General features: G+C 41.9%; 2 protein-coding genes across 2 annotated transcripts in view; one reads left to right on the forward strand and one right to left on the reverse strand.

Moving 5' to 3' along the window:
* Nucleotides 1-18,947, forward strand: part of LOC125721932 (NACHT, LRR and PYD domains-containing protein 12-like) — a 431,572-nt gene that overhangs the window by 263,147 nt on the left and 149,478 nt on the right. The window lies entirely within an intron of this gene.
* The window catches only part of LOC125721933 (NACHT, LRR and PYD domains-containing protein 3-like), a 158,438-nt gene that overhangs the window by 108,133 nt on the left and 31,358 nt on the right, over nucleotides 1-18,947 (reverse strand). The gene's annotated exons all lie outside the window — the stretch shown is intronic.

Genomic DNA, 18,947 nt, shown 5'->3' on the forward strand with positions numbered 1-18,947 from the left:
TTCCATGTGGGTGGAGTTTGTATCTCCTCCCTGTGTTGTTCTGGGGTTTCCTCTAGGTACTCCAGTTTCCTCCCCCAGTCCAAAAACATGGTGAGGCTAACCAAATTGCCCGTAGGAGGAAGTGTGCCCTGCATTGGTTGGCCCCCACCCTGGGTTGTTCCCTGCGTTGCACCTGCAGCCTCCACAATAGGCACTGCCCCCCCCCTGCAACCCTGACTAGGACAAGGAGTTTCAGGAAATGTATGGATAGACAGATAACCATAAGAGAGAACAGAGTCAAGACTGGTTTACTATGGACACGAAAGGGCACAAAAACCATCACATCTGTCTTCAGTATTTTGCAGGATCATCCTTTTCACGGTTATTTGGTACAAACCCTCAACCCAGATGGTGTGAGGTGGCACAATGCACCCACCCCTCCAAGAGTTATGGTACATACAGATTATTGACAATCATTAAAATTAATCAAACAATTCAATCTGAATTTATTTAGTAGGTACTTTTATCCAAATTGAGTTGCATGTTTGATAAAACAGGGTCAGACATTCCCTGCAATGATTAGGAGGGTAAGTGTAAGGCCCAGGAGCCCAAGAAGGATAGATTTTAACCAGTGACTTTCCACAGAGACACATCATTCTAACCCATTTATCCTCACTTCACAGCTCCAATTCAAACTACAGATAGAGTAATAAAAATGAAAACTTTACTGATACCTGTGGAGAAGAATTTCTATTATACTGTACTGTACCACAGATGCGGGACATGAAGCTGGCAAGGAAATGGGGGTGACAATCCACTGAACGTTCCCAGACAAATGGGGTTTATTAACATAACTGTATACAAGCAGGGAAAACTACAAAATAAAGAGAACACAAGGGGTGAGAACAAACAGAAAAAATAAAGGACAAACTCAAAGTAAAACCATTAGGGAAACCAGACAATACAGGGAGCAGGACTAGGAAACAAGGCAAACTATGACATACAGTAATAAAAATTCAATGACTCACTGAGTAACTGAACACAGGCACTTAAATATGGAGAAACACCAGGGCAAACAGGGAAGAGGTGCAAAGTATAATCAAAGTAACAAATCAAAAAGGACTCGGGACAACAAGGAACAGGTGGGGCAGATTACACTGAAACAAGCATGAAACTAACAAAGCTTAACATAAACCAAAACCAGGAACTAGGAGGCATAACACCGAGTGCTGAGTGCACTAGACAAAAGCCAAACTGAAACAGGGCACATGCACGGCAAACCAAACAGGGAAGAGGTGCAAAGTATAATCAAAGTAACAAATCAAAAAGGACTCGGGACAACAAGGAACAGGTGGGGCAGATTACACTGAAACAAGCATGAAACTAACAAAGCTTAACATAAACCAAAACCAGGAACTAGGAGGCATAACACAGAGTGCTGAGTGCACTAGACAAAAGCCAAACTGAAACAGGGCACATGCATGGCAAACCAAACAGGGAAGGACAATAACGGCAACAAACACTTTTACAACAAAAGCTAATATTTAAACATGCTTGTTAGAGAAATATGTACTTTTTTTATTGTCATTTTGCTAGATGCCATTTCTTAGAAATAACACCCTGCAGCAGCTTGATCTTAATTTAGCAATAACCCTTCTTAAGAACTGTCGCTTGGATATTTCCACCCCATACATGGTGATAAACAATGTTGAATGTTATTTGCATATCCTGTTGGTGTACCTCAATAAAAGACACTGCGAGGGGAGTTCCTCCTTTGAAGTTGGCTGTGTCAGGCTGAGAGGCTGACACCTCAAGGTCGAGACCGGACTTCCCTTGCAGCAAGTAAAAAGTCATCACAGCTATCTGTGTTGTTCTGTGTTCAGAGACTGGTTGGTTTCCAGCGTATCTTCAGAAGAAGATAACCCTAACAATGGTGGAGTAGAGGATGGCCAGCAGGTGGATGACCTGCAACACCTGCTAGACAAGTAGGGAGGAGACACAAAGGGCAGCGCAGGACGGGCCTTGATGCTGACATACGCTATTACACCTATATGGCTGCTTTGGAGAATTTGTAAATTTGGCTTGTGCCTCCAGAATAACTAGTTAATTATTTTTCTATGTTTTTCTGTATTTCTCATTGTTTTTGACCGTATATAGGCCTGTCACTATTTTATGAATGTTAGGAATTCAGTTTATCAGGCCCTGATGCAACCCATGTACTCTGTTCTGTAGGGTATAGGGCTTAGAAGTCAAGAGCGCTACGATATGAAATAGAAATGATAAAGATGCATTAATCTTCTATTTGAACACAAATGTCTCATTTTAAAGAAGAAAAAAATAAGCAATTTCCTCTTACCCGCTGTCTTGCATTGTGCTAGGGATGATGGATGCTTCTTAATTCTTTGCCACCTTTACTCTCAGGGGCCTTAATCCTCTTTGTGGACAGATAGCCCGTCGTTATTTATCGACCAAAGGACGATGAAGTCTGGGGCAACAGTAATAATGTTTAATTATGCATATAAAGGACAGTGTGTGTGTATTTGTGAATTAGTGCACTTAATGTGTAATTTAGAAATTACTGCAAATGTGGAAAAAAATACAACTTCCTTTGTGTTTTGTTTAGTAATTATGTAATGAAGGCATGCATTAAGAAATGCTGTAATGTACTCTGTTGACAAACCAACATGTTTTTAGGTTTACACTGTTCAAGGAAATGCATGTACAAACTGCAATTTCCTAAGTGTTAATTTAATGCCTTACTTTGTTCATAAGTAAGCAGATTAATATTCATTTTAAAATTAGCACCGCATTGAATTTTAACAGCATCACTAGTAGTATCAGATGGATAGTATAATTTACCGCAGCCACTAGCTGTACCTTTAGCCACTTCCACCTTCAATTGGCCATCAGGGCACAAGTCCCTTCCAAGACTCTGGTCAGCACACCGCCCCTGTACATTCCTCTCTGAAAACCCACGTCTCGTCCCAAAATGAGTGTATAACACCAATGCAATTTCAGCACATGATCCTTCATTTATGATTTTTTCAAGAATAAAAAATTGAACTTGTGCAAAAACAGGTTGTTTGGCTCCCCATTAGACTGCTAACTTTTGCGCCATTGGTCTGTGAATCGAAACTGGAGTACCTGGTGGAAACCCCACAACAAAGTTGGGAGATCATGCAAACTCCACACACATGGGACACTGGTGGAAACTCAAACCCGGATCCTAGCGGTAGGAGATGATAAGTGATAACCATTGCACCACTATGCCGCCCCTTTACTATCGTACTACTGTAAGATTTTCACAATCTTATCATCAAATCAAAAAACAGGTTGTTTCCCGATTCTGGTTTTTCCCCTTTAAAATAAAAATCCATTGGCAGTCATATACACAGACCAACGGTTATGGCCAAAAGTTTTGGCAGTGACACAGATGATGTGTTTTGCAAACTGTTGCGTCCAGTTGCACGAGCAGGAAGCGGGGAAGCAGATTCAGGAGACGAGGATTACAAAAGCGGGGTTTGTTGACAAAGCGGGGAGCAGCACAGGACAAACGTTAATGACTGATCTGGGGAAACGGACTAGCACACAGCCTAAATACACAAAGCTGAGGGAGGGAAAAGCAGAACAACTGAAAAGGATCAGGAATTCACACGAGGTTGCTGAGGGGCGTGGCACACAGGAGGGTGCTGAGGGGCGTGGCACACAGGAGCGTGCTGAGGGGCGTGGCACACAGGAGGTTGCTGAGGGGCGTGGCACACAGGAGGGTGCTGAGGGGCGTGGCACACAGGAGGGTGCTGAGGGGCGTGGCACACACGAGGTTGCTGAGGGGCGTGGCACACAGGAGGGTGCTGAGGGGCGTGCCACATAGGAGGGTGCTGAGGGGCGTGGCACACAGGAGGGTGCTGAGGGGCGTGGCACACACGAGGTTGCTGAGGGGCGTGGCACACAGGAGGGTGCTGAGGGGCGTGGCACACAGGAGGATCGTACCAGCAGGTCATGACACAAACTTTGCTGCTTCCGCATTTTTAGATTTTTTTTGTAGCACTGCTGTGCTCTTTGCTGCACAGCAATATAAGTCTCAAATGTCTCTCTTTGTACTCTTCTTCTACTCTTCTGCATACCTGTCATTAATGCATTCTTGCTACCTACTTGTTAATGAATAGAACACAAGATTTTCCCTTCACATAATAAGAGTATCAATTATAAGAATGCGGTGGACAACAGGACAGCAGTTCTATAGAACCGATCATTAGAAATACTGCATAACTTTAGCATACACTCGAACGATCAACAGTAGTATGCACCATATCCTTTGTTACTAGAAATGTACATGGAATAGCAAATAGAGCATTTAATACTCAACAGTATCACAAGTAAAATAAGAATTGAAATGCAAGAGTAAAAGCTCAACCATCTGAAATATCAGTAACCAATCAACAATGAACATTTCACAGGCTAACACTCTTTAAGTATGTGTAATGGGTATAAACACCTGTAGTCCTTTATTAAAATCTGTTATTAATCTTTGGGCTCAGTGGATTTTGTTGTCATGTATAGCCAATGAGTAGCCTTGGTGGGCGGGTCTTAGTTTGGGAGACGTTACGTTGACATCAGAGCGGCGCCTAAAGAAGATGATTGGATAATGGCAGACGGGTGAAATGGTTGTAGGGAGCCGCCCACTGGCCCAATGGTGCAGCCGAAGGCTATGAATGCGTGTTGGTCCTTCCGAGCCTCCTGGGAATTACTTACCCTTTTTAAGGCCACTTAAAAAAAAAATTGGTTCTCGTCCCTCCCGACCCGCCGAAATGCCTCCGACCCGAATTTTTTAAAAAATTTTTATTTCGCAAAAATCGCATGGAAAATGCCCAAGAATGACAAAATTTGAATTTCCCGCGCATTCCACATCGACGATTGATCCACATTGTGTAATCATAGTCTTGGAATGGTTTCATGAACCTAAATTTGTCTCTACCTGAGATGGGCTGGTGCAAAGATTTAAGTCTGGGGAAGTGATGTGGTACATGTTCTTAAGTACTTGTTTGTAGAGTTGCATTTCCTTGTTCAACCTTTCAGGTTCCTGTATTTTGTAAATTCCTCGTGTTTTAAGTAAGGAATAATTGACGACGGGCCGTTGAATTATTAGAAAATAATGCACACCTGAGGTGGTAATGCGGCCACGACGCGAAGCGGAGTGGCCGTTACACCTCGGGTGTGCATTATTTTCTAATAATTCAACGGTCCGGAGTCAATTATTCCGCTTATACTACGGTTGCCACACCTCAAGACATCGATCAGATGATATATTTCAAGGGATTCGTCCGGTTTTTCTACTTAAATCGCTATTGTGAGTAGGATTATTTCTTCCGCGTCTTATCCAACGACTCTTTTGCTAGTTCCAAAACGTCATTTTAAAGATGGCAATGGAGGCTTGAGCCGTTGATAGCAGACTAATGCAGTTAATAATGAAGTTATTAGAAAGAGAGCGAGAGAGACAGAGAAAGAGAAACAGAGAGCTTGTATGAATTAGGCTACCTCTGTGTGTCCCTCAACAGTGTTCTGAAGCACCGTCTCTAAACTGTAAGTCTGCTTTAAGATGCAGCGCTGTTATTACCTCGCTAGCGAGAAATGTCATGTGTAGCCTTTAAGTTGGTACACTAGGCTAACTAATACTGCTGCAGACCAGTTGTTGAAAGTTTCATATTCACCGTAATTATTAAAATTTACTTTCGGAAAATCGTCTGTCATGTTGTTGTTTTTGTTAGTCCTGTGTGCTGTATAGGTACTGTATGCTAATTTCCGTTATTACAGTTAACTATGCGAAGTGATATGGAACTGTAATGCGGTCAAGAGAGCTGCCTGGAACTACGTTCGCCGTGCGGTTATCTGAAAATAATTGCACACCTCAGAACGTTCGTCAGCCAATCAGATTCAAGCATTCAACGGTCCCGTAGTATAACATGTTTTAATACACTTTCTTTCTAGATATATATTTTAAAATCTTGGTTGTTCATTTAGAATGGGAATGACAAATAGAATATTGGTTTCAAATAGTATCATTTTTATATTCACGAATGAAACATCAGCATAAAGTATCCAAATCCATAGTTGGGAAGGCATTTATGAGATACACATGGATCAAGGAATTTACATTCTTGTATTTTCTTACATTTAATATATTTGAAACGCAACAAACGAAGAACTGAGGAGGCGTACTAAGTAGGTCTGCTCTCTTTGGTATGTATTTTCAAATATGTATTTTCTTACATATTTGAAAGCTCAAACAGTCAATCAAAATTTGTAAAAAAATTTTAAAAAAAATCCCCGCCCGGCCGACCCACCCCCTCCAAAAAAAAAGGACAAGAACCAATTTTTTTTAAGTGGCCTAATATATAAAGTATTCTTTTAGGCACATATCTGACATTTTATTAAAGACCTTATTTCAGTATATTGTAGTCATGACGTTTATGTTGTTATAGCCTGGGTTTGTCTTAGAGGTACGGAAATCGCCACCATTTAAGACAATGTCAGCCTCTGATTATTCGGGTCCCTCGACCTATATAACTTCCCAAAGGCTCAGTGTCTGCCAATCACTGAGCTTGTGGGTGCCTCGGAGATTAAGCCGATGTTTACCCAAACCACACGTACATCCACCTCAGGGGCACCTCATCTGCAGAACTGCTCAGAGTGGATCCTGAGGGCACCCTAGTGAGGCAATTTTCCATGCAGACAGTACAGAGTCCCTGTTCTACACAGCTTATAGCACATTGATGGAAATCACAATCTCGAAGGGCCAAGCTCTGTGTCAACTTCTTCCGGTCCTCTGTCAACTCTATGGACCCTTTCAACTGTCAATCATAAAGTTACAACTCAGCAAAGAGAGAAAAACTACTGAACTGTGCAATTCTTGGTAAATAGCAAGTCTGTAGCAGAGCGACTGCCTCCCTGACACCTGTATCGCAGCAGCCTTCCGTGTCAGTGGAGACCTTTTCAGGCATTCCACCACTCACAATGTGGACAACAGCTGGGCTTAGACCAGTCAGACAAGGACCACAGTGTAAAACTTAATGGCTCGCTTACCTTCTTCAGTCTGAAACAAATGAAGACTTTAAATAAGTGATTCTAAAGGCTGAACTCTGCTTTAAACCCTGGGGTGTCTAATGAAACTGCATTTAAGAGAACAAGTACATATTTATAAAACTGCGTGTGCACATGGCTCCACATAACTTGTTTATACATCACCAAAAACTTGAAAATATACACTTTAAAAAAAGTTCAGTCCCACCCAATACACTCTCGCACAATTCAGTACAAATAGTTATAATTAATACTAAGGCATTTGTGCTTTTCTAAATGTTGATATACATATAAACAAGTTTGCACATTATTGCACTCCAATTGTCCCGATCGGTGCCGGTGAACGGGTGATCGCTCAGGCAAGCAACAGGCAGAAGCAAGCAAGGCAGGCGGAATCGGGGAAAACGGGGATTTATTTAGGAAACGGGGCGCAGACGTCAACTAACATGAATGACGGACAGGGAACCAACGTAGGACACGGACTGAAATACACAAGACTGGGCAAACATAATCAGACACAGCTGGGTACGATCAGGGAAGCACACGTGGATAATCAGGGGGCGTGGCACACACGAGGATCGTACGAGCCGGGTATGACACCAATTACATTAAATGGAAGATCAAAAATTTGCTCTTAAAAACATGTTTATGCAATAGTATAAATTTTATTCCCCCCCTGACTTTTGTTGGGACAAAGTACAGCAGGTGTCTGTGTGTAGGAGATATAAAAACAACTGAAGATTTATTCATAAATCTTAAATCTTAAAAACATTACATTTACAGTTACTGTAAAATGGGTCTTTTTTGCAGTGTAATAGTTGCCGATCCTTATCACGACCACCACAATTTTTGCAAAGTCTTTAACTATGCATCAGCTTGGTACAATTTTTATGTAAACGCTTCTTCTTCATGGCTCTATGTGTGTGGAGTTTGCACGTTCCCCCCATGTCGTCGTGGGGTTTCCTCTGAGTACTCCGGTTTCCCCCCATAGTCCAAAAACATGCTGAGGCTTGGAGTTACCAAACTGCCCACAGGTGTGTGCGTGTGTGTGTGTGTGTGTGTGTGTGTGTGTGTGTGAATAGTGCATGAGGGTGCCCTGCGATGGGCCAGCGTCCCATAATGGGTTGTTCCCTGACTAGCACCCATAGCCTCTGGAATAGACTCCAGACCCCCTGCAATCCTGAATAGGACAATGAATGGATTCACTTTTGATACCACAGTCATAGTCCGATAGTCATTACAAATCACGATATCAGCATTGGTCGGGTATGTTAGACTTGGCTGATATTACCGGCTGATGTTAAAACATTATCGAAAAAGCATCCATTTTCTGTATTTGCTTGTCCCATTCAGGGTTGTGTTAGTTCATCATTTCATCTGGGCTGCACATTGTTCTTACATTTTCCACAGAATAAAAAAAAATTATGTACAGTGAGGGAAATAATTATTTGACCCCCTGCTGAATTCTTAAGTTGACCCATTAATGGTAAATGGACTGCATTTATATCGCGCTTTTCTACTCCTACAAGTACTCAAAGCGCTTTACATTTCATGCCTCACATTCACCCATCCACACACCAGTGGCGGAGGCTGCCATGCAAGGTGCCAACCTGCTCACCGGGAGCAATCTGGGGTTCAGTGTCTTGCTCGAGGACACTTTGATGGGGTCAGGAGAAACCAGGGCTTGAACCTGCAACCCTCCAGTTGCCGAATGAGAGCACTACCTCCTGCGCCACCATCTTCCCCAAAATATTGGGGAATAAAGAAATAAGAAGTCTGTAATTTCACTGGTATGATTATTTAAACAGCAAAAGAAGGTTATTAACAAACTAAACAAGAAAAAAATCATGTATAAGTTACAAAGCAATTTGTCATTTATCTAGGGAAATAAGTATTTGATCCCTTGTAACACAGGCTTTAGTACTTGGCAGAGTAACTATTGTCGGCAAGCACAGCTGTCAGAGTCTCTTGTAGTTGGTCACCAGGTTTGCACACAGCTCAGCAGGAATTTTCATCCACTGCTCTTTGCAGATCTCTGAAATCTTTAAGGATGTTAGGTTGCCACTCTCTGGTTTTCTATGGGATTAAGGTCCAGAGACTGGCTACTCTGTGACCTTAATGTGCTTCTTCTTGAACCGCTCCTTTGTTGCCTTTGCCGTATGTTTAGGGTTATTGTCTTGCTGGAAGACCCTCCTGCATTTTCAAGGCCCTGGCTGAAGGAAGGATGTACTCATCCAAGATTTTATGGTACATGGCCCCGTCCATCTTTCCTTCGATGTGGTACAGCCATCCTGTATCCATGGCAGAAAAACACCCCCAAAGCATAATGCTTCCACCTCCATGTTTGGCAGTAGGGATGGTGTTCCTGGGGTAAGAGTCAGGATTATTTTCTCTATAAACACGGTGAGTAGAGTTAAAGCCAAAAAGCTTGATTTTGGTCTCATTTGACCACATTTTTCTAAGCCTCACTGGAATTATCCAGGTGCCCACTGGCATACTTCATACGGGCCTGAACATGGGCCCTCATGAACAGCGGTACTTTGCGAGCACTGCAGGATTGCAAACTAACGGCATAATGTGTAACTGATGGTTTTCATGGTGACTGTGGTCCCTGCTGCTTTGAGATAATTACCAAGCTCCTCCTGTGTAGCTCTGGGGTTAGCCCTCTCCATTCTTAAGATCACTGATACTATTCAAGATGAGATCTTTCTTGGCGTCCCAGACCGAGGGGGATTGACAGTTATATTGTCTTTCTTCCATTTGCAAGTAATTGCATCAACAGTTGTCACCTTCTCACCAAGCTATTTGCTGATGGTCATGTAGCCCATTCCACCTTTGTGAAGGTAAACAATCTTGTCTCTACCATTAGACAGCTCTCTGGTATTTCCCATCGTGATAAAGTTGAAGATGTAGACAGGTTAGTGACCCATACTATATAACAAAGTAATTCCATTAAATATGCACTGTAAAAAAAATCCATCAAAAAACAAAAAATGTACTGGCAGAGAATTACCGGCACATTTTCCATTAACAGACTCTACCTTCAAGTCTCAAGGAAAATATTGTAAATTCACAGTTGTCCACAGTTTGCTGTTGTTGTTTCTGAAATAGTTTGTTTTCATTTTTAATTCTTCATTCGGCCAATGCAGATTTGTTTGTTTAATAAATGGTGTTGTTCACTAAACTACAAAAAATAATTTGAGAATATAATAATTCACTACATTCATTATTTTTCATGGCTCAAGGGCCATTGGTTAGATTGCACTACGTTATTTAGCAGGAGTGAAAGAAGGTGAGAGCTCCCCTAGTGGTGATGGGAGTGCATTTCCATAGAGCAGATATTATGTGCTTTTAGATAACAAGTAGGGATAGAAGAACAAATCAAGTAAATTTGCTCATTTAATATTTAAATTCTTTATTAGACTTGATTTTTGGAAGCCCATATTTAGAAACCCAACATAACTGAAAATGGAATGCCACAGCAATCAGAATACAGTAATCTTGCTCTGTTAGGTCCTTGGACAATTGCTCTATCTTGGGTGTGATGTTAATCTTTTCCAGCCTGGTAGGGAAGTTTAACATACAGTACAGAGAAAATGGGAATCAGGATTAACACTCCAGCCATTAGAAATAAACTCACACTGGTCTTTTGGGATGAGTATAGATTTTGCATAGAGTGCAGTAATACTAGGGCAGGAAAGGAGACATAATAAGAGTCTGTTAACGGAAAATGGGCCAGTAATTTTCTGCAAATACATTTTTGGTTTTTTGATGGATTTTTTTTTTAACAGTGTGTACTTCTGATGTTCTGACTGAGAGCTGACCATGTGTCTTAGCTGACATTTGTCTGCAGTTGGGATCATAAATACTCATAAATTCTAGATTGAAATATGTCTTGGACTATTTTGTATGCTAATATTTGTTGGACTCAGCTGCTTCTCTTGTAGGTTAGTTTGTATTATTTGCATATCCTGGTAGGTTTTGGAATACTCTATGAAGCTCTGTAAACTTAACCAAACCAAGTTAACCAAAGTTTTAGGACTAAGCTGAAATAGGGTTTTCATGTTGAACCACCATGGTTCACATTTGTAAAACAGACTTGATAAAATAAGTTCACCCAGCATTGGTTTGTTATTTTAGCTAATGTTTTTTAATCCAAATTATTTGACACACAATGTTCAGTTTCAAACTGTCTGTCCTGCCTGCTGTGTGTCTCTCCGTGGTGGAGTAGGATGTCACTGGTTCTCTCCTGCTGTTAGGAGAAGGTTGATTGTGAAGCCGCTGTAAAGAAAACACCTTAAAAAGGCATCTTATGTCTTTGCTAAATAAAATATACCTCTAGATTATTCTTTGTCGGCAACAAGAGCACTTTTAAAGGAGACCATTACAGACTTTCTGGTACACTTGTGTCGATGATTTGAGGTCTTTATATTTCTGCCTGAAATATATATATTTCGGAAATATTTATATTTCTGAGACTAAACGGAAGAATGCAGTTCAGATCTACGGGGTAAACTGGGTTTATCTTCCATATTGAAGGTATGCAGTTATTGCTGATATATATTTTCTGAAGTGCTATGTGAATTGGCTTACCTTATATACAGCTGTACAATAAAAACTATGTTAAAGGAAAGATATTCAAAGCTATAATTCGCAAATGAAACTATGAAAAGTTTTGGTGCAAGTACACAACAAATGTGCCAGTGTTAAATTGACACTGCATGGTGTTTATATGGGTCCACACCACTCAGTGTTACCTTTAACACTTTACAATGTGCCTTGAGTGCAGTTTTTACAGTGTAAATCTTTATTAACTCTAATAGTGTTCAATTTGCACCATGGATGTTAAGTCAATGAGTTTCCACCTCCACATACAGTATCTGCCCCATTTAAATATGTGTAAAAGAAATAATGAGGATCAGCAGAGCCATCCCAGATTTACCCACCATCACGAGAAAGACTCTGACCAAGAAGGACCTTACAGCTTTTTCTTGTTTTGCATTGAAGCTTTGCTGATTGATCTTAGTGATTAGATAGCAGTGGTCTGGGTGGTTGTTTTTCCTGATATGCAGTTTTATAGTATGTTGATATTGAATCAGAGAAAAACTCTTGGAGGTGTACAGGCAACTCCTCCAAAGTGTTGTATGTTTTAATGGTGTGAGAGTGTATTTCATTGCTAGTCCTACTCTTGGATGATTAATATATGAGGAATGGCTTTAGGACAGCTGTGATGCCCTTTTCTGTGCTGCTCCTGGTACTGCTGTAGGATCACACATGTACATACAGTATCACAGAGCTTAAATTCAAGGTGTCCTTAGAGACAAGGCCTAGCCTGGTACGAGAGGCACACAATGGCCTAGGCACCAAAGGGAGGTTTGTGACCCCCCCCCCCCCACACACACACACACACACGCACACACACATACACAGATAACAAGAGAGCCAGCACTCCAACTTTCATTGCCCAAACATTTAGGGACCTACAGACAGCAGAGTGGACCCCAAGGACAGGGGTCCCTCGACTTGGCACTCAACCCCCTCCCCATACATCCTGCCTTACATACCACTCACCCAACACCCTAAAGAAAGTTTCTTTTAAATTTAGCTTTTGTATATCTGTATATTTACTCATGACTACTAGTCTCAATATACAGGTTATGTTTGTTTGTGTCCTTAGACAGTCTTAGTTTTGTGTGCCACCCTTATAACCATGTTCACGGAGTATCACCTATTTTACCCCTCACACTTAAGCACTTGTATAAATTTGAATAAATAAATAGGTACAGCTACCACTGCATATACAGTACAGGCCAAAAGTTTGGACACACCTTCTCATTCAATGTGTTGTCTTTATTTTCATGACCATTTAGATTGGTAGATTCTCACTGAAGGCATCAAAACTATGAATGAACACGTGTGGAGTTATGTACTTAACAAAAAAAGGTGACATAACTGAAAACATGTTTCATATTCTAGTTTCTTCAAAATAGCCACCCTTTGCTCTGATTACTCTTGGCATTCTCTCGAAATGTAAATGGTCATGAAAATAAAGACAACACAAATTGAATGAGAAGGTGTGTCCAAACTTTTGGCCTGTACTGTATGTCCTTATGGTTATACCAGAAGAATCTTGGAAATCTTGGAAATTAAATAGCACACCAACCATTGGTGACCAGGTATCTCAGTGTGTCCTAACTTTCAGAGATTCTTCCTTCTTTGTTTAACAACCCCCCCTTCTCTTCCACATTCCTTTGTGGCCCTTACATGATTCACATTTACATTTACAGTATTTAGCAGACGCCCTTAGCCAGGGCGACTTACATAAGTGCTTTTTTCGATCTCTTGGTCTTTGTGGCCTGTTAGCAAGCTCTTTGTGTTCTACATGCTATATTAAAATAACTGAATTAAGGTACATTATCCATTCTGGAGAAGATCAATTGGGAATTTGGGTTGTGCAAGCAAAATCCTCATGGTGGAACTCTATGTCCCACTTGAACAACACCTGAGTGAGCTCAACCTTCACCTGAGGCCCTGAGGTGGCACACAGGTGCATAATGGGTGGCCCCTATCTGCCCCATTTTAATGTGCACACAAGAACTCACATGAGGATCATAAGAGCCGCCCTGATTTACCAACCATCATGAGAACTCTGACATATCTGTCTTATTGTGTTCTTATTTATGGCTCCGTGCTGATTGTTTTTGAAAACCCAAGACCTGTGTGTTAATTAGTTAAACAGCACCTTGCTTTTCATTGCATATGATTTTTAAGTTAGGAAAAAAAATCTATAATTATGTGTATTTTATGGTTGGGTGTGGTGTATTTCTTGATCTAAGCCGATTTTGGTCACCCATTCTGACCTTGGTTGGTGGGTTTTATATGTGGAAACATGTTACAAGAGTTGTGACACCTTTGCTATGCAGCTCCTGGTACCACCCACTTCCCTGTAAACCAATGATACGAGTCATTGTACTCAGAACACCTGTCATGCAGCAACTCAAACATAGAAAAAGGCCCAGATTCAAAGTGCAAAAATGTGGTAGAGACTAATATCCATGACGTACCATCCTAGAACATGCTGTGTTGTGAAATTTAAGCCTAATGAAAATCTGAATATTAAATGAGCAAAATAATTTGATTTGTTCTTCTGTCCAAAAGTTGTGGCCTAAAAGCAAAAAGGCCACCATCCATTATATCTGCTTTGGGGAAAATGCACTCCTGTAGCCACTAGGAGGAGCTCTCACCTTCTCTGAACCCTGCTAAATAAAAATGCATTCTGCAAAAAAGTAACAAACATTTGTGCTGCCCTTTGTGAGCTTTAAGTTGAGCCACGACATAAGAAAATATGGTTATTATTAAATAAGTTATGGCCAAAATATGCCTGACATGTTTGTTTACGACTTGAATTCCGCTCCAAGACGGCGGCGCTGCTGACACGTGGTCACAGTAAGTGAACAGCAGGATGGCATCTTTCATATCTATGGGTGAATCGGAATTCCAAGAACCCAAATACCGTACTTGCCCTCTTGGTGAAACCGGTCTTGCTGTCTTGCCTTCAAACAATGACCTTGGGCCAAAATGACTCATGGGAGTTTTCTCATTCGGTGAGGATGCTACTGATGCATCCTTGATATCCTTGCATGTGTTCCTGGCTGCAGGAGTGACCTGAGAGTACGTGCTGTCTGTCAGCACCCAGACTACTATCAAGCCACAATATGTCATTCTATGACGGCATTTTGACTTCTTGGTCGTTCTTGTTTTTGTATCTGTCATGCTATTATTCTGAGACTGCAAGATAAAATAACACGTTGTCACTATTCTGAAGGGTAGATGTAGGCATGTATTTACTGCCAGTTCATGTAAGTGTGCATATAAATACAATGTCACTACATGTGCCATTATTCTGAGGCATCAAACTACAGCCTATGTATATTTTTTAAAAATTGTTTTCTTGTCCTGTATTTTTTTTAAATTGCAGTTCAATGACATCAGCCTTTAAATGTTTGTATGGAGACTATGAACATTCAAAATACGATAAAACTATTCTGAATAAATTGTGCATGTTACCTGGTTATTAACAAAATGTATTCATTTCATCCACGATAAGATATGCCATGTAATATCTTCATTTTTGAATCACAAAATAAATCTAGTCTGCCTAAGTAAATCTATCACACAGCCAATTTGGTCTTTATTTGTATTACACTATAGTGGTATTAAACCTCGTAATGTTGTGGTTCTTCTTCCCGCCCAATCAGGAGTCAGGAGCCGCTTGTGTAGATCTTCAGATTTAGTCTTTATTGCAACAGCGAGATTACAGCCAAGGCTGGACACTCTGCAGGAGTCTGTCCAATACTGTTTAACACAAATTTCTGTACATTTTCTTACTGCATAACAATGTCTCGTCACTTCATCACCATTCCCTCAGCCATTCACCATCGTCGTTTTCTCCCTTGATCCACACCCTTAGATGATAAGTTTGTCCATCATCTCTTTTACTGGTTGGTGCCTCGGCTGAACATAATGGAGGCGTAACCATCTCTGCTTGGTTTTTTTAAATACCCAGCCGTGAACTTTGGGTGAACTCAGGCGAATCCTTTCCTTCTGTAGCAAATCTTGGCAACTTCTGCTTGTTGCACATTGTCTGGCTAGAGGGTTAATAATATATTTGTCCTTCAACATAGTGATAATCTGCAACACTAATAAAGTACATATTCATACATCAAACGCTAACAAAATAGCTAACAGATACAGAAACCTCTAAGCCGACACAAGGTGCTAATTCATACTTTTCGTCAGATTGTGCACAGCAGTGATTGGTCTGCATTCTCTAAAGATTACAAGGTCACTCTCTACACAGCTTACATCAGCTTATTAAAAGAGTCCAATGATTACATTCTCTATGCGTTATGAAGTGCTAAATAATATTCCATAGTAATATCATGTCTTTACTTTAATCACATTGTGAAGCTCTCAGCAATAATAATATAATGATAAGATGCAATAGTTATACAACTGCCTAACTTAAAATTAAATGTTTTGCCAATTAATAACAAAAATGTACTTTTGGAAAAACACTGGTTTAAAATGAGAAGAGAGCAGGCAGTGATTCAGGCGACAGCAGGTGCTGCATCCGTTTATTTCAGGCAGTGATACAGTCGACAGCACGTGCTGAATCCGATTATTTCAGGCAATGATACAGGTGACAGCACGTGCTGCATCCGTTTATTTCAGGCAGTGATACAGGCGACAGCACGTGCTGCATCCGTTTATTTCAGGCAGTGATTCAGGCGACAGCACATGCTGCATCCGTTTATTTCAGGCAATGATACGGGCGACAGCACGTACTGCATCTGTTTATTTCAGGCAGTGATACAGGCGACAGCACGTGCTGCATCCGTTTATTTCAGGCAGTGATACAGGCGACAGCACGTGCTGCATCCGTTTATTTCAGGCAGTGATACAGGCGACAGCACGTGCTGCATCCGTTTATTTCAGGCAGTGATACAGGCGACAGCACGTGCTGCATCCGTTTATTTCAGGCAGTGATATAGGTGACAGCACGTGCTGCATCCGTTTATTTTAGGCAGTGATACAGGCGACAGCACGTGCTGCATCCGTTTATTTCAGGCAGTGATACAGGCGACAGCACGTGCTGCATCCGTTTATTTCAGGCAGTGATACAGGCGACAGCACGTGCTGCATCCGTTTATTTCAGGAAGTGATACAGGCAACAGCACGTGCTGAATCCGTTTATTTCAGGCAGTGATACAGGCGACAGCACGTGCTGCATCTGTTTATTTCAGGCAGTGATACCGGTGACAGCACGTGCTGCATCCGTTTATTTCAGGCAGTGATACAGGCGACAGCACGTGCTGCATCCGTTTATTTCAGGCAGTGATACAGTTGACAGCACGTGCTGCATCCGTTTATTTCAGGCAGTGATACCGGTGACAGCACGTGCTGCATCCGTTTATTTCAGGCAGTGATACAGTCGACAGCACGTGCTGAATCCGTTTATTTCAGGCAGTGATACAGTTGACAGCACGTGCTGCATCCGTTTATTTCAGGCAGTGATACCGGTGACAGCACGTGCTGCATCCGTTTATTTCAGGCAGTGATACAGGCGACAGCACGTGCTGCATCCGTTTATTTCAGGCAGTGATACAGTTGACAGCACGTGCTGCATCCGTTTATTTCAGGCAGTGATACAGGCGACAGCACGTGTTGCATCCGTTTATTTCAGGCAGTGATACAGGCGACAGCACTTGCTGCATCCGTTTATTCTCGGCTACAATATAAAAATGTATCTGGAATATTGAAAAACATGCTAAAATAAAAACACAGGAATTAAAAACAACACACACCCCATTAAAACAGGATCTTCATGTGTTTATTATAAAGAAAAGGGTCAATATGAAATCTTTGTAAGTGATTTCCGTAACTCTGCGGTTACTCTGTGGTGGCTTGATGATTAGGGCCACACACTCGTAACTGAAAGATTCCAGGATCGAAACCCCAACCAGCAAGGCCCCACTGACGTACCCTGAGCAACATACCACCCCCAAGCACTGCTCCCCGGGTACTGAATTAGCTGCCCCCTGTGTAACATGTGGGTTAAACGCAGAGAACACATTTTGTTGTTGTCCACTTTGTACGGTGGTGTGTCAATGATGACCATTAAACACTAAATACTAATTCCTTCCCCGCCCTGAGCACACGTTGCTGCAGCTCTCATTTAAAACCCTCATCAACGCCCAGCCACGTACACATCCACACTAACGTCCGACTTTATAAAGGACGCTTACTTCCCAGGACTGAGGCAACACCAGCCTCCCCGTCCTCCTCCAGAGAAGGGAGAGGATCCGCCCCACTGTGCCGTACCGACCACAAGCCCCGGCATCCAAGCTCGACCCACCCCGCTACCAGTCCTACCGACACCACGGAGCCCCATCTTCCCTACACATTTACCCCCCCTCTCCTCACTGTCTTCACCGGTGACGGGCCACTGCATCCCCCACCTCGAATCGGCTGCCAGTGAAAAAGGTCTCTGTGTTAAACACCCACACTTCCTATTCCACATTCCCCTCCCCCTGTCTGTCTCAGTATCCTTTAAGGGGAATCTGCTCCCATCCGCTCTCCTCTGGATAACCTCCCGGCCAGCAGCAGCCAATCAGATACCTGCTAAGTGTGTCCACCAGGTGACAGAGATACGAGGGTTCAGTGATGCCCAGAAGGAGGAGTATTTCAGGAGGAGATTTAGGGATCAGAGCCTGGCCAGCAAGATTATCACACATGTGAAATCATCAAGGAGCCTCTTCATCATGTGCCACATACCTGTGTTCTGCTGGATTTCAGCCACTGTCCTTGAGAGGCTTTTTAGTGAGACTGACAGTGGAGAAATTCCAAGGACTCTGACTGAAATGTACACACACTTCCTGATCTTTCAGACAAGTTTAAAAAATGACAAGTATAGGCTACCGACCTCCGCAAACCTGAGTTGGACAAGGTGGTTTAGGTAATTGGTGGTGAGATGGATGAAAAACCATGAAAGTGAGTTTAATAAATCTGGAAAAGAATTCCTTTTAAAACTTGGTAAACTGGCTTTTGATAGCCTTGAGAAAAGCAATCTAATTTTTTATGAGCAAGATCTGTCAGAGAATGGCATTGATGTCACTGAAACTTCAGTTTACTCTGGAGTGTGCACAAAAGTCTTTAAAGAGGAGTATGGGTTGTACCAGGAGAAGGTGTACTGCTTTGTGCATCTGACCATTCAGGAGTATCTCGCTGCTTTATATGTGTTCCTGTCAAACTCATCAGCTGACCTGCTGAAGGCTGAAGTGAATCAGGCATTAGAGAGCAAGAATGGACACTTGGACCTCTACCTCCGC

This window comes from Brienomyrus brachyistius, unplaced genomic scaffold (genome assembly GCF_023856365.1).
Source record: "Brienomyrus brachyistius isolate T26 unplaced genomic scaffold, BBRACH_0.4 scaffold36, whole genome shotgun sequence".
Taxonomy (NCBI): domain Eukaryota; kingdom Metazoa; phylum Chordata; class Actinopteri; order Osteoglossiformes; family Mormyridae; genus Brienomyrus; species Brienomyrus brachyistius.